At 44.2% G+C, this 11,065-nt stretch overlaps 1 protein-coding gene across 4 annotated transcripts in view; it reads left to right on the top strand.

Moving 5' to 3' along the window:
• Window positions 1-11,065, top strand: part of Trim2 (tripartite motif containing 2) — a 145,818-nt gene that overhangs the window by 57,247 nt on the left and 77,506 nt on the right. The window lies entirely within an intron of this gene.

Genomic DNA, 11,065 nt, shown 5'->3' with positions numbered 1-11,065 from the left:
ACAGAAAAGATAACCTAGAGTGAATACAGATCCAAGAAGCCGTCCTGAAGAGTGCTTTCCAATAATGATGGAGAAGAAAAGTGGGAGGGCTCATCAGGCTTGTGGGGAGCACCACAGGAGGGATCCGTTAACAGGCATGTGTGATGGTGGCCCATCAGGGTCTGTGTGGAGAGTCACGGCAGTGAAGAGAATCAAAGCAAAGAGGCTCTTCATGTAGTTGTGCCGGTCATCCACACGCAGTGCACGCTCGGGTGTAGTCATCCACACACAGTGCATGCTTGGGTGTAGTGCTGACTTTGCGAGCTGTGACAGGGACTGTTCTGTGCCTCTCATCTAGCTAAATGTGGCCTTAGGCATTCCTTGGCTTCTAGATGGCATTCTCTCTATTGTCATACCATCTTGTCATTTTTCCCCCCTTTTATAAGAACACTAGTGAGATTAAAGCCCACCCCGATGTCCTCATGCAAACCTGGTTTGACCTACAGTCTTCCTGACGTGTGATGACTTGATTACAATTTGTAGCTTTATTGTGATATGAAAATGATATGTACCCAACAGACCCTGTGCTTTCAGTTCAGAATTTTGAAATTTGGTCTTTATGTGTCTGAGTATTTGCCTGCATGCATATCTGTGTGTTACATGTGTGTGGAGTGCTACGGAATGCCAGAAGACAGAGTCAGGTCCATTGGAAGGGAGTTACAAATGGTTGTTAGCCATCATGCCAGCGCTAGGGATAGAAACCAAATCCTCTAGAAGAATAGCTAGTGCTCTTAACTCTCAACTCTTAACTTCCAACTGTCTCTCTGGCCCTGACTTCTTCATTTTGAACATTTCCTGAGGTGGCAATATGAAGTTCTATCATCTTGAATGACACTGGGCCATGTATGTCATCCAGCCATGGCACCCTGGTCCACCCCATCAGCTCATGAGCACAACAGGAAAGAGCTAATGCTCTAGGTGGCTTTGGGTGGTGCCTGGAGTTTCGGATGCAGGTCTCAAACACACTAAGTTAGGTATTCAACATTCTTGCATAACTTTGGCTTTGGAGGATGCTGCCCAGCTGTAGGCACGGGCTAAGCTAAGATGTTGATTAAGAAGAGGTATTAATGTATTATCTATGTACAACATTTCCAACTTCAAGAGGGTTTATGAGAATGTAACCCCAAACGTGAGTCGGGGAGCACCTGTATCTTGCTTGATATCTTGTGGGGAGATGAGAGCAGAGCAGGTGGGGACTTGGACCACAACAGGGACTTTTACAATGTTGAGCGGAAGAGTGAGGTGATGAAAGCAGAAAGTTCTAGTAAAGGTTGACTGAGAACAAACTGGTGGATGCACAGAGGAAGAAAGATCTGCTGGCTGGCCAGGGAAGGGGAGAAGAAATATGTAAAATCCAAGGGAAGAATCCACAAGTCTTACGCAGTGGCAGTAATGGTGTATTTTGGGTGTGGCACCTGATGCCTGGGAACACCCCCACTTCTGCTGCTTCCTCTAATCTTGAGGACTGGGAAGCCCATGGCCCTGTTTTCACAGTATCTAGTTGAGGAAGATTCAGGGAGAGATCACCCCCACCAGGATCTGTGGCTGCTAGAGGCAGGAGGGTGAGACCCAGTGCCATAAGTGTTAGATCTTTGGAGATGGCTATAGGACCAGCTGTTCCCCCCCCCCCATTGGATAGACTTGGATTTGGGTTTTAGATGCATAGCAGAGTAGGTGGGCTCTCTGACAGTGGGAATATAGAAGCTAAGCCTGAGGATTGCTATTTCAGTAGCCTTCCAAACTTGGATGATTGCCAAGAACCAGCCTAAGAAGCGTTTGCAGAAGTCAGGAAGAACAGGGGAGTTCTCCAGTGGAAATTTTTACCATAGGATGATTGGGAAGGCAGAGAATGGTCTGAGCACTTGGAAAGACTTTGATTTGTAGCAACAGTGAGGACAGTGGAGAAAGCAAGTACCAGAGAAAGGAAGAAAGAGGGTGATTGCAGGACAGAGGGATAAGAAAAGGGACCAGAGGCTTTTACTCTAAAGCTGTGAATTTTCCTATGCAGAGGATTCAGTGGACCAACTTATGGTGTCAGAGGCTAGTATCACTGACCCCAGATGACTGTGTGCAGGCCAGAGAACCAAGGAAACCAATAGGGTCCAAGGAGCTAGAAGTCACAAAATAAGAGAGACCAATGAGACATCCTCAGTCTGAGACTGAAGGACTGGAAGTCCCATGTAGAACTGTTAGTATGAGTCTATAAAGGCTGAAACTTAGGGAGATGGTGTTCATGGGCCAGAGATGGAGGGAAACTGTATTCACTCAGGAAGAACTGATAATGCACAAGAATATGTGTCCTGCCTTTATTTTGTCTTCCACAGTTGCCTCCGACCTAGTGAAGGATTTGTCTGGCCTTCAGGGCCCGTCTTCTCCCCGCAGTTTGCTCCCAAGCAGCAGTTAGCTTTACCAACTGACTAGGAGTCTGCCCATCCACCCACGCCAGCATTAACCATCAGCAACCGTGGGTGTGAGAAGGTGGCAGGCAGGCCACTTGGAAGGAGTCCTTTGATGAAAAGGAGCATGCCACGTCTTTCTGTGGAACAGAAAGAGGAGGAGTGCTTACACGCAGGGCTATGATACATTTGGGAATCAATTCCCACAGTCGGACCAGCAGACCCGTTTCCTGCTGAATAAGATGTTACCCTCGAATGCCATCATTTCTGCCCCAGAGCTACTACTTCTCCTGCAGTTGCTGTCTGCAGAAATTACTTTAAAGAGGGTGCAAGCATGGAGCTGGTTTGCTTTGGGCTGTATGCCCAAACCCTTCTGCCATGTAACAGTATGGCAATTTTAGAGCAAATAACTTCAAAAATTCTCCAAAGTTTTATGCATCTGCCTTCCTTTCTGTATCATAGATGGGGGGGGTGGAGAACTTGGCAGCAAATGTGGCTTTAATCCCCATAAAGACTCGTGACAGCCACACATGACTCAGTGCTTAAGAACTGGCTTCTATAGACATGTCTTCCAGGTATGACTTAGCAGAGGAGGCTCAGGCCTCACCGGGCTGTACCGAAGACTTAAAACCAAACAAGCCAAGTTTCCTCTTGTCATTAGCATCTCTCATGTCGGTCACACCTCCCCTCATCTTTGCAAAGCTGCCATGAGAGTCCAGACGCTGGGGTGGGAGGCTGAAGGGCGTTAGACAGCAATTCTCAAGCTGTGGCTCTCACGAGTGGGTTGTGAAGCAAGTTCGTGCATTGCAGACAGTCTATTTTAAAAATGAAATCTGTGCCAGGCATGGTGGCACATGCTTATAATTCCAGCACTCTGGAGGCTGAGGCAGGAGGATCATAAGAGCCAAGCCAGCCTGTGATAAATACCAAGACCTTGTCATGAATACATAAATAAAAATCAAAGCTTAAAAATGAAATAACAGAGGACGTAGGGCTGAGCATGATCTCATAAATCTTTGTTTCTGTGAAATAGATGTCTGTATCTTGCCCAACATAAAATACTGCTTTATAGTCACAAAAAGTGTGGAAATTCAGGCATAGAAGGGCAGGGAGACTGAATGACATACATTGTCTATCCTGTAAAAGCATGGTGGCTATCAACTTTATTTGGCCGTTGAAAGAGTTAAACACTGAAGGCATTGTGACCTTTACCTGGTTAACAATGCTAGGTTTCCTCTGCCTAGGTTCTTTTTTGTCTCTAATCCTTGTTTTCTACCCAGGCCTTTCTCCTGAGGTTAGAAACGAGAACTTAACAGCTGCTGACATTTCCATGTTTTTCACAAACAACGGGAGCTCAATATGTCTGCTGTAGTCAGTTTTCTGTTGCTACAACCAAAAACCAGGAAATGGATCATTTATACATAATACACGTTCACTCAGCCAGTGGTTCTGGAAGCTGAAAAGTTTGAGGTCAAGAAGCCTCATCTGGAGAGGATCTCTTGGAAGGTAGAGACACTCCGAAGTACCCTGAGGTGGCAGAGAGAGTGACTTTTCTGGGGTACAGAAAAGAAACAAAATCAAACTAGTTTCTGCAGTAGGTCCACCCTCAAGGTAATGCACTAACCCATGGGCCAACTACTCTGCCCTGGTTACCCAGTCACCATGGACGGGTCCTGTCTGGTTCCAGCTCTAAATACCTTAATATTACAAAAGAGATTGAATTTCAACTTGAGTGTTGATGGGGATATCCACAACAGGCAATGTCCAAACATAAACTCAAGTCACTGTCACCTTCTCTCTCTAGTTGTCACCTACATGTCATATCTCAAAGCACACAGACTCCTCCATCACCCCTTACCCATGTTTCCTGACTCTGGGACACTGAAGGCGGGAAAGTTTGAAAAATGGGAATCGTAATGCCCTTTGTGATAATTAAACAAGTCACTGTGTGTGACAACCACTATCTGGACCAGGGATGTGGTTCAATCAGTAGAGGACTTGGCTAGCATGTGTAAAACCCTGGCTTCTATCCCCAGCACTGATAAACCAGGGAGTACACACTTGTTATCCTAGGACTTGGGAGGTGGAAGCAGGGAGAGCAGACTTCGGGCTCATCCCTGACTACATAGCAAGCTGAAGCCAAGCCTAAGATACACAAGACTCTGCCTCAAACAAATAAACAAACTAATTAATTAATCCAACAGAGTTTGGGCTGCAGGGTATAATCAGGGCACAACTCATGTCTCACATGCACAAGTTCACTTTTCAGTACTGCAAACAAACAGATATGTAAGCAAAATCACTCAGTGCCTGGAATATATCACACACTTGCTAGGTTGCTGCGGTCATTATCTGACGTATAAAGGTAGCTATTTTTAATTCTTAGAAAAGCACAATTTCCCTCATCCTGGACTAGAGCTGCCGTGGGTATGAGGTTGCTAAAGATCTCTGCAGCAGCTGTTCCTTCTGACCAGTGTACACTTCCTAGTCTTCATTCTTTGACTAATCTCTGCTTATCCCTCAAGACTCAGTCTGTCGCTTGTCTTGGATCCTCCAAGAACACCCTGTGTTCACCTCCATCAGAGCTCTTGCCTGTAAGAATTATGATTCTTCCTTCCCTCTGGACTCTGTCTCCTGAGAGCTCCATGTGCAGCTCACCACAGAAGCAAAAGCTCCTTCCTCGAGTGTGCAGGTACCTGACACACAGGATGCACAAAACTGCCTACTTGAAGATGAGTATCTTAGTCTGTTTTCTGTTGATGTAAGAAAAGGCTACAACTTGGTGAATTTTTTTTAAAGAAGTGTACTGTGTATGTAGTTAGGGGAGCTGGGAAGGCCAAGATCAAGGAACCCAGACTGTTGAGCACATCAATGCTGGGGAGGACTCTGCTGAGTGCCAGGACAGTGCAAGGTGTCACACAGTAAGACAAATAAGAAACCGGAAAGCTCTCTTTACAAAGCCACTCCTGAGATAACCCATTTCCACCTAATCCATTAATCCAGGATGGATTAATCTCCTCTTACAGAGCCTGCTAGACCCATCACTTTACATCACAGTGGGAATTAAATTTCAACATGAGCATTGGTGGAGACATTCAAACCAAAGTAATGAATGCATGAAAGAGCTGATTGGTGTAATAGCTTCCTGTTTGGTGTCCATGCCTGCCTCCTTCATGAAATGAATCCCATTGCTTGCTGGACATTTAGTGTCCCAGGCCTTTGTTACACTTTAGGTCCCCATTGTGCACTTAATATCACAAAAAAGTAGACTGTTCACTCCAACTATGGCTCCCTCCTTCATTCTCTGGTGCCAGCGGTGCTTCGTCCTACTGTTTGGAAAGACTCATGACCTCTAAGTGTTGACTTTTTACCCAGTGGTTTCTGCGTGTCTCACAACCCTCTGAAGGCCTCTCAGATGTCACATGGCAATGCCAGATCCTTCTCTCACCTTGTGCAACCAACAAAGCAGTTACCTTCAATCTTCTTTGCAAACTTCTCTCTTACAGAACTTCGTCCAGCAATGTCTTCACGTGTTTGTTTTCATTGGCTTTAGAGTCCAAGGACTGTGTCTTAAACATCCTTGCAAACTGCTTGGACATCGGTTCTTTGTCACCTCTCATAAGTGCTGGAGGAGAGAAGGGAGAGTTAGCCCAACCTGAGTCTCTTGTTTCCACTGGCTTAACTTTGGAGACCAGTGTGGGAGAGAATCGAGTTTAACTTGTCCTTTGACTCTTAAAGGTACCTCATCCAACTCTTCAGTGGTGCCATGTTTTAACACATGCCGCTAAGGCGGTCAGTAAACCGTTTTGATTAACTGATTGACTGGTTTCTTTCCTAACTAACAAGTGTGCTTCAGTCTGATGCTTAGTCACTTTGGGGTATGCACACTAGTAAAACAAAACTAAGAGTCAAAGTATATGAAGTGTTAAAATGTCGATATAGAAACGCACAGATAGACTGCTGTACACAGATGTTGTCATGCCATACCAGTGGCACGACACAGTGTCCTGTCTATTGGCACCCAGCTTTGGAACCTACCATTATCTCCTCTGCAAAGAGCCATTTCCCCAAGTGACTCAAAAGCTTCTCTCCATCCAGAGGACATGCTGGATGACCTGTGATAGTGAAGAGAGTGATGGTGGCCCGGGCTGGGTCCAGGAGGAACAAAGCTCAGGATCTTTAAGTCACATGAAATGGAAACACTTTCTCTCAAGAAATTGGGTCTTTTGATTTATTTGTTCTGTCCCAGCTCCATTGAACCCTCAAGGAAAGATGAACCTAGTGTAGTAGTTCTCAACCCTTCTAATGCTGTGACACGTTAATACAATTCCAATGTTGTGGCGACCTCCAATGATAAATTTTTTTTGTTGCTACTTTGTAACTGTGATTTTGCTACTGTTTTGAATCCTAATGTAAATATCCATGTTTTCTGATGGTCTTAGTCAACCCCTGTTGAAAGGGTTTTTCTACCCCCCAAAGGGGTCACTACCCATAGGCTGATACCCACTTACCTAGAGAAGCTGATAGACATACCATTTGTGTCAGTGTATATGCCAAGTAACACTCAGAAACAAGTTGGCAAGCCACTGCATTATCACAGTTTGGCAGAAGGCTTGCCAGTTCCCAGTCACTCACATGTTTCAATGTCTGTTCCCTTTTCAAACTAAAAAGACAAATAGCCTACAGAACACATTTCCCAACATGGACTCAGGCAGAGTCCAATTAGGAAAAGGGTGATGAATTGTGAAAGATCACATGTGTCCTCACTGGAGACAGCAAGGACATGCAGAATACCTGGTCATGACCAGAGGGTCACTTGCTAGTATCTTTCGTGGTTGATTACAAATCAGAACAATAGGAGAGTATATGTGGTTAATGGAATAATTTTTAAACAAATTTTTACACAATTTAAAAAGCATCATGCCCACAATACAGATAGATAACATTTGCAAGAAGGAACCATATGAGAAGTGATGGTCTGACCCACCATCTACAAAGGACACATGAGTAGAGTCCCTCCATCATAAGCCACTGACTACAGACAGGGTGGACCAATAGGTAAAGTCCCAACAGTACAAGTTACTAAAAATGTATAGAGTGGACCTATCGGTAAAGCCCCCACATCACAAGCCACTGAATCCAAATGGGTAAACTGAATCACATAGGCCATGCTGCTAGTATCACTGAGGCGATCTTATTTTTAAAATCAAGTTGATGGCCTCTTGGCCTTTCACATGTTGTGGTATGTGTAAACTGGTTGAATTTCAGCCATGTATATACCACGCTGCTTGGTAAAACATTGACTTTAAAATATTATACGCCTTTAGAGTTAAGATAACTAAGCCCCGAAAGTACCATTCATTCGAAATAGACCTGGCATGTCTCTCCCAGTTTGAGAATATTCTCTTATTTCTGATACAGTGGCTCTTCATCTTCAGTTTTATTCGTACACAGTCATGTGCTGTGTAGTGAAATTTTGGTTGGCACTGGGCCACACGTGCAGCGGTGTCTCATAGGACTGGGATGGAGCCAAGCCTGGTGATGCTGATGTCATCAAGATGTGCAAGGCACTTTTCCTATGATTGCTGAGTTGCCGTGTAAACAAACCCTCTACCCTGTTGATCTCATGACCTTACAGCTACACACAATACACAATACACTGTGCGAGTTACTTGACAAGGACGAGTGGTTTAAGGTTTTACTCTAGTGTACTCTTATTATTTTAAAACAACTCCCATACTCATTAATTTTGTGCATGTGTATGTATGTACATATGTGTATGTGTGTACATGTGTGTGGGTACACATACATGCAGAGGCCAGAGGTCAACATCAGGCATCTTCCTCGGTAGATCTCCACCTTATCTTTTGAGGCAGGATCTCACTTTGAACCTGGATCTTTTTTTTTCCCCCTCGTGCTGACACAATAATCTTTTTGCTGACTGGGCCATCTCCCCACCCTCCACTCCCCCTATGTACAAAGAAGCATGATGACTACCAAACAGCACATCACAGCACATGAGCAGTGACCTCAAGACTTGTTCTCTCTGTCACTCTTCATTGCATTCTTTTTCTCTCATGCCTGGTTTGGCCTCGTGGAGTTTTATTTACTGTGGCCCCGGGGACAGTAAGCAATACCATATACATATTTACATCCAATGACGCCAAGATGGATAGTCAACTATGCTTGGGGTGTCTGCAGGTATATTCTGTAGTGTTACAACCATGAAATCAAGTAAGGATTCAGAACTGTCTCCATCGTTGTGTGATGCATAATGGTGTGGTGAATGCCAGCACTTGAAGGTAGAGGCAGGTAGATCTCTGTGAGTTCAAGGCCAGCCTGGTCTACATTTGGAGTTCCAGGTCAGCCTGAGCTACATAATAATATCCTATGCAAAGAGAAAGTGAGAGCAGAGTGAGAGCAAGAAGATAGCACAGAATTTGGTGTATCTAGTAGTTACTCAACAATCGACTTCACTTTCTTTCTACATGCCATTGTAGAACAAACAATCATGTTTATTGAGCACTTACTACCTAAACTGCTATTTCTGGACCTAGGAATTCACTCTCTACTAGCAAAGGTAGACATTTGAATAAAGAATGACTGGGGCGTGTGGTAACAGCTATAACAGGATGTGTCAGCATTGCTGGTAACTGAAAGGAAGCATATGGGGCTTCCCTGTGTTGGGAGGGTTTTGGGGTTGGTGATGACACCTAGTGGAACTTTTGGCAGAGGAAGAACAGGAAAAGAGAGCAGTATTTCGCACAAAGGAGAAACATGTACAGGGTGTGGTGTTTCAGGGCTGGAGAGATAGCTCTGTGGTTAAGAGTGCTAGCGCTCCTGCGGGAGACTATGGTTTGGTTCTCAGCACCCATGATGGTGGCTCACAGTCACTTGTAACTTCATTTTCAGAGGATTTGACACTGACTTCTGACCTCTGCAGAAACCTGCATGCACATGATATACCTACTCGTGCAGGCACATACACACATATACACAGAAAGAAATTATTTAAAAAATCTTTTTTAAGACGGCTTCTCTGTGTAGCCCTGACTGTCCTGAAACTCGCTCTATAGACCAGGCTGGCCTCAGACTGAGAGATCTGCTTGCCTCTGCCTCCCAAATGCTGGGATAAGGTGTGCACCACCACAACCCGGCTGAAATGCTACTTTCAATCTTTCACATGTCCTTTCACATGCCAACTGAGCACTCGAGCACTGTTCCGTGAATTGCAATAAGACAATGAATGGTTGGATGGGTAAGTGACAGCCAGGAACAAGAGACCTGAGTCACACTTCCTTCTCATCCTCGTGTCTTCTGTCTTAGCTTCTCCTTCCATTTTACTTCTTCCTTCTCTTTAACATATATCATGACTTTTATTAGGTCACCTCTCTTTCATTGATCCTTGACTTCATTAGACGCAAAATTTTAGGGCCAATGAGATAGCTTGGCAAGTTGAGGCACTTGCTGACAAGCCTGATGATGTGAAGCCTCAGGAAACATAAAGTGAAAGGAGAGAACCAACTTGTCCTCTGAGCTCACATGTGTGCCATGGCATACACACAAACACACAGTCGTAAAGCAACGTTTGTGAACAGAGCTCATATGAACACAGAGACGGAAGCAGCATGCACAGGGCCCACAAAGATCTGCACCAGGTCCTCTGTGTAGATGTTAGTGTTTTTATGGGATTCCTGGGTGTGTCAACAAGTGGGTATTTGTGTGTGTGTGTGTGTGTGTGTGTGTGTGTGTGTGTGTGTGTGTGTATGTGTGCCTTGTCTTGGGCTCTTTTCCTTCTGTTTGTTTGTCTTGTCCAACTCCAACATGATGGTTTTTGTTTTATCTTACTGTATTTTAGTTTGTCATATTTTATTATTATCCCTTAGAAGCCTGTTTGGTTTCTAATGAGAGACAGACAGGGGGATGGATCTGGATGGAGGGGATTTGGGGAGGAACTGGGAGGAGTAGAGGGAGGGAAACCTATAGTCAGGATACATATGTGAGAAAAAATATATTTTAGTAAAAAGAAAAAATAAATAATGTTTTGGTTTTTTTTTTAATTTAAAGCAAAATAACATGACCATGTCTGGGTCCCTAAATAAAAGTTGAGTATCTTGCGTATGATATCTTGTTTGGGTTATATACAAAAGGTCACTGCAACTGAACTGTGCGTAAAAACAGTTGGGCTATTTTTGAAAGTATTTTCCTTTGGTAATACCAGAAATACTTAAGGGTGGCCAATAAAAATAACAAGATACATCTAACTTGGTAATATTTTGCTTTTGATATTGATTTTGGTCTCTAACTTGATAGTTTTACAGATAAGCGTTTTGCAGGAGGATTAAAAACTACATCTTTGCATAAACAGTAGTCATCTCTTTCTTCAAAAATAAATCTCAAATGACGTTTAGTGGATCTGCTATTTCCACTTGCTTGTACTTATGGCACTGTGGATGGAACTTACTCAGAGCCTCCCTCATAGGAGGCAGGCAAGCATTCTACCACCGAGCTATACCACAGCCCTTAGACTCCCTTGGTCAGTTAGAGTACTGAGAGAGGTCTCTAAGAAGGTATGGTGTCCTTACTCCTCCCTGTCATCGGGCAGCTACCATGTATTCTTCTAGGACTCG

The sequence above is a fragment of the Arvicanthis niloticus genome, chromosome 4, assembly GCF_011762505.2.
Source record: "Arvicanthis niloticus isolate mArvNil1 chromosome 4, mArvNil1.pat.X, whole genome shotgun sequence".
Taxonomy (NCBI): domain Eukaryota; kingdom Metazoa; phylum Chordata; class Mammalia; order Rodentia; family Muridae; genus Arvicanthis; species Arvicanthis niloticus.
This window is presented reverse-complemented; position numbering and strand designations above follow the sequence as displayed.